The sequence below is a fragment of the Manis pentadactyla genome, chromosome 9 (genome assembly GCF_030020395.1).
Source record: "Manis pentadactyla isolate mManPen7 chromosome 9, mManPen7.hap1, whole genome shotgun sequence".
NCBI classification, from domain to species: Eukaryota; Metazoa; Chordata; class Mammalia; order Pholidota; family Manidae; genus Manis; species Manis pentadactyla.
The window spans coordinates 12541746-12547745 of record NC_080027.1 but is presented as its reverse complement, the minus strand read 5'-3'; positions in this window follow the sequence as shown (position 1 = coordinate 12547745).

Below are 6000 nucleotides of genomic sequence, written 5' to 3'. Positions count from 1 at the left end.
CGACCCCTAGTGGCTTGTGCTGGGCAGCTGCACGCCGACAGGGCTTCTGAGTCTGGCCCAGGCGGCTGTGGAGGAGGCTCTGGGTGGTTGCTGTGTGCAGGGCTGCTCTCAAGCTGCTTCCCTGCTATGGTGGGGCCATGCCAGAGTGTGAATGGACCGGAGGCTGTTTGTTGCCACGAGGGGCTTCAGAGCTCCACTGCCTCCCAGGGGGCTGGAGCACCTGAATTTCCCTGGCATTCCCAGGTGCTGGGCTGAGTGTGCTGGGACGCTGCTGTCCGGCTGTGAGGCCCCTGTACCTTTAAGACTTTCAAAAAGCGCTCGCTTTTCTTTTGTCCCAGGGGCGCCATCTGTGGGGACCTGCTCACAGATTTTACTGTTCCGTTTCCCTAATATCCAGCACACCACGCAATGTGTGTCTGTGCTTCTGGTGCGGATGACTAGGGCTGGGTATTTAGCAGTCCTGGGCTCCCACTCCCTCCCCGCTCCGACTCCTATCCTCCCGCCAGTGGGCTGGGGTGGGGGACGCACTCGGGTCTCGCCGGGCCGCAGGTTCTATCTTACCTCCTTCGTGAGGTGCTGAGTTCTTGGAGATGGAGATGTAGCCTGGCTGTTGTACTGTATCTTCCAGTCTCTCTTTTAGGAATAGTTGTATTTGTTGTATTTTCAAATATATATATGGTTTTGGGAGGAGAGTTCCACTGCCCTACTCACGCCGCCATCTTGGCTCCTCAAAGGCCTTGATATATTTTTTAATTCAGTTTGCTAATATTTTGAGTATTTTTGCATCTATGTTCATCAGGGATATTGGTCTGCAATTTTCTTTTTTTGTAGTGTCTTTGTCTGTTTTTGGTATTAGAGTGATGCTGGCCTCATAGAATGAGTTTGGAAGTATTCTCTCTCCTACTTTTTGGAAAACTTTAAGGAGGAGGGTATTAGGTCTTCACTAAATGTTTGATAAAATTCAGTGGTAAAGCCATCTGGTCCAGGGATTTAGTTCTTAGGTACTTTTTGATTACCAATTCAATTTCTTTGCTGGTAATTGGTCTGTTCATATTTCTGTTTCTTCCTGGGTCAGTCTTGGAAGTTTTTATTTTTCTAGAACATTGTCCATTTCTAGGTTATCCAGTTTGTTAGCATATAATTTTTCATAGCATTCCCTAAAAATTCTTTGTATTTCTGTGGTATCCGTAGTGATTTTTCCTTTCTCATTTCTGATTCTCTTTATGTGTGTAGACTCTCTTTTTTTCTTGCTAAGTCTCGCTAGGGGTTTATCTATTTTGTTTATTTTCTTGAACCAGGTACTGGTTTCACTTATTCTTTCCATTGTTTTATTCTTCTTGCTTTTATTTGTTTCTGTTCTAATCTTTATTATGTCCCTCCTTCTACTGACTTTAGGCTTCATTTGTTCTTCTTTTTCTAGTTTCATTAATTGTGAGTTTAGACTGATCATATGGGATTGTTCTTCTTTCCTGAGGTAAGCCTGTATTGCAGTATATTTCTCTCTTAGCATGGCCATCACTGCATCCCACAGATTTTGTGGTGTTGAGTTATTATTGTTATTTGTCTCCATATATTGCTTGATCTTTATTTTTATTTGGTCATTGATGCATTGATTATTTAGAAGCATGTTGTTAAGCATCCATGTGTTTGTGGGCTTTTTGTTTTCTTTGCATAATTTATTTCTTGTTTCTTACCTTTGTGGTCTGAGAAGCTGGTTGGTACAATTTTAATCCTTCTGAATTTACTGAGGCTCTTTTTGTGGCCTAGAATATGATCTATTCTTGAAAATCTTCCTTGTGCACTTGAGAAGAATATGCATCCTGATGCTTTTGGGTGGAGTTCTCTACAGATGTCTGTTAGGTCCATCTGTTCTAATGTGTTGTTCAGTGCCTCTGTCTCCTTACTTATTTTCCATCTGCTTGATCTGTCCTTTGGAGTGAATGGTGTGCTGAAGTCTCCTAAAATAAATGCATTGCATTCTATTTCCTCCTTTAATTCTGTTAGTATTTGTTTCACATATGTTTGTGCTCCTGTATTGGGTGCATAGATATTTATAATGGTTATATCCTCTTGTTGGACTGACTCCTTTATCATTATGTAATGTCCTTCTTTGTCTCTTATTACTTTCTTTATTTTGAAGTCTATTTTGTCTGATACAAGTACTGCAACTCCTGATTTTATCTCCCCATTAGTTGCATGAAATACCTTCTTCCATCCCTTCACTTTTAGTCTGTGTATGTCTTTGGGTTTGAAGTGTGTCTATTGTAAGCAGCATATAGATGGGTCTTGTTTTTTTATACATTCAGTAACTCTATGTCTTTTGATTGGTGGATTCAGACCATTTACCTTTAGGGTGATTATCGATAAATATGTACTTATTGCCATTGCAGCCTTTAGATTTGTGGATACCAAAGGTTCAAAGGTATCTTCTTTATTATCTAACAGTCTAACTTAACTCACTTAGTATGCTATTACAAACACAATCTAAAGGTTCTTCTTTTTTTCTCCTTTTTCTTCCTTCTCTACTCTGCTTATATTAGGTACCATATTCTGTACTCTTTGTGTATCCCTTGACTGATTTTGTGAGTAGTTTATTTAATTTTATATTTGCTTAGTAATTAATTGGTCTACTTCCTTTACTGTGGTTTTATTTTCTCTGGTGACAGCTATTTAACCTTAGGAATGCTTCTGTCTATAGCATTCCCTCCAAAATACACTGTAGGGATGGTTTGTGGGAGGTAAATTCTCTCAGCTTTTGTTTATCTGGAAATTGTTTAATCCCTGCTTCAAATTTAAATGATAATCTTGCCAGATAGAGCATTCTTGGTTTGCGGCCCTTCTGCTTCATCACATTAAATATATCATGCCACTCCCTTCTGGCCTAAAAGGTATCTGTTGAGAAGTCTGATGATAGCCAGCCTACTGGATTTTCCTTTTTATGTGATCTTTTTTCTCTCTCTGGATGCTTTTAATACTCTGTGTTTATCTTTGATCTTTGCCATTTTAATTACTTTATGTCCTAGTGTTGTCTTCCTTGGGTCCCTTGTGTTGGGAGATCTGTGTACCTCCATGGCCTGAGAGACCGTCTCCTTCTCCAGATTGGGGAAGTTTTCAGCAATTATTTCCTCAAAGACACTTGCCGGAGTCCTGCTCCAATGAGTCCAGGAGTCCCTGAAGGATGATTGGCATCGGTGATGAATGAATGAGGACCCAGACAATAGCAAAAGCTGAGCCTGGCCTTTAATGAAAAGTAGCAGTTTTATTATATGCTCTTTGATTACATAAAGTAAAGTACAGATATTAATCATCTAATTGACACATAGCATGGTTACATGAGTTTGTAGAATGAAATTAAATCATTTGGCAGGTCTTAGCAGTTAACTTGTTTCTAAGTAAGCTTTGTTCTCAGTTATTGCAGCTAGAAAATCTTGCAAAGGTTAGGTAGGTGCCAGACTCTTGGTTTCTTTACAGATGACTATCTAAAGTTCACTATTTTATTGTTTTTATGTAGGGCCCTCATTGTTTCATAGCTATACTCCCATTCTTCATCTCCAGTAGGAAAGAAAGAGGCTCTCTCTAAAAGGACATGGTGACGTTTTGGCAGGCAGGGACAAATTTTATGGACTGTACCTTGAACCCATTTTCAGAAAGACTTACTATGGAGATTTTTCTGATCTGGAGTTAGGTAATGCCCTGTTCTCATTTGTTTTGTAGTTTGCCAGGCTGTTCTCTGGTGTGCTAGCCACAGAATATCATTTGTTCTCTGTGCCAGAAGGAAGGAACAGCACGTTGCATATCGCACTGGGGGACCTTGGAGCTGCATTTCCAGCCATAGGGATGGAGTGCCTGAATTCCTGAAAGTTCCCAACCTGCTGGGCTGAATGCACCAGAAAAATTTTGTCCACCTGTCCTTTCTCCAGAGCAGCAAGTTCTGTGTAATCCTTGCCCTTTTAGCCGCACTCTTGCTGTTGGGAAGTCTCTCAGAGTGCCCACCTTTCTTTTGTCCCAAAGCAGCCGGTTGTGGGTACTTCTCCACAAGTGGCTGGAATCTCAGTCTCTCCAAGTATTCCTCCTGTCTTAGCTTCCTAACCCCACTAATCTCCAGAGCACCATGTAATGTAGTTGTGTGCTCCCAGAGCAGATCTCCAGGGCTGGGTGTTCAGCAGTCCTACGCTTCCACCCCCTCTCCGCCCCATTTCTCTTCCTCCACCAGTGAGCTGGGGTGGGTGAAGGGTTTGGGTCCTTCCAGATCATGGCTTTGGTATGTTACCCTTTTCCTTGAGGTCTGCTGGTTTTCCCAGGTGTAGACAATCTGCCACATCCTTCTTTCTGGTTGCTGTTTCAGGATTTGATGTACTTGTTATATTTTCATAATTATATGTGGTTTGGGGAGGAGGTTTCTGTCTCACCTCTCATACTGCCATCTTTAAGCCAATGTAATAACTTAATTTTTAACATAATTTAATATAGTTTTATCCCCAGGGGCTGCCCCGCTCCTCAGGTGCTCCTGTCCTGGTCCCCTCTCCATTTGTCCAGCTGCCCAGTTGTGTTGGCAGATCACCAGCTCCCTCCCTCTATGACCTCCTGTCCTCACCTCAGGCACCCAGAACACTTGGGCTGTGGCCTCTCTCTCCCACTCAAGATCCTCTTGGGGGCTTTTATAAAGAGGTTCTTTAATAAAAGCCTGCAGGGACTGCTGGGTGAGTGTCTGAAAGGGTGGGACACTGTATTCCAAAGGTCGATATGGCACTCTGGTCTCTGTCCTGGCTCAGCCTCCCTCAGCCATGTGTGCCTGGGCACTTTACCTTTACAAACTTCAGATCCTTCTGTGAGAGGAGAATAAGAACACCTCTCTCACAGGGTTGTTGTAAGAATCAAGTAAATTAAAACACATAATGCTCAAATAAAAGCACTGTTTTTTCACACATATACAACAATAGTATATTACACCAGTAATAATATACAGCAGCATAACAGTATTATAATTCCTTTTGGGTTCCTGGACCAGATTCCAAAGTGTGTGTGGAGGGGAGGTGGGTCTTCCCATACACACATCAAGCAATTCTCAACACAAGCAGGGTGTCCAAGAACTCAATTCAATTTTGATGCTATCTGCTCTGAGACAGCACCAGATTCCCTAGGTTAAGGGCTCTGTCGTACAAGACTGTGCTTCACCTCCCCACTTCAGACACAGGTAGCAAGCCCCAGGCTATTACCTGTGCTTCTGACCTACTAGCTACAGATTGGAGGTTCTCATGACCTCCCCCTTTGGTTGTTTGATTAATTTGCTACAGCAGCTCACAGAACTCAGGAAAACAGTTACATTTACCAGTTTAATAAAGTATACCATAAAGGATACAAGTTAACAGCCAGATAAAGAGAGTCACAGGTTTGTGAGGGCTTTATTGCATAGTCATGATTGGCTTAATTATTGGCTATTTTTTTATTTAACCAACCTCCAGTCCCTGCCCATGGCTGGGGGTCCAAAAGTCTCTCATTAACATGACCAAACACCCTTCTCACCTTTAAGACTCTGGGGTGTCTTCAGGAATGTGGATAAAGACTAAATATAGCTGGGAAATATATATTTGGTCATCTGAATGACCAAATATGTATTTCTTATGACTCATATCACAAGCACCTAGCACATAGCAAGTGCTCAGTAAATGTTAGTGTCATTGTTCTTACTAATGGGCCTTCTCACAGCAGCACTTGCAGTTTATTAAAGGCCTGTTTCAGTGATTCCCCATCATCTACAACTCAGGTCCCTGCCTGGGGTGCTGCTGGGCTGGGAATGGGCAACAGATGGTCTTAGATTGTGCTCCCTTCTCTGGGGACAGCCTGGCCTCCCCTGCTATTCATTTACTGCAGTGTCCCGTGCAAAAAAATCTGGACTTCAAAGTGTGACAGTGAAGGCCTTTCATAACCTGACACTGGAGTGCTTCTCCCCACTGGGTAGCGCATCGCTCCTTGGCTCACAATTGCCAGGGCTTTCTCATG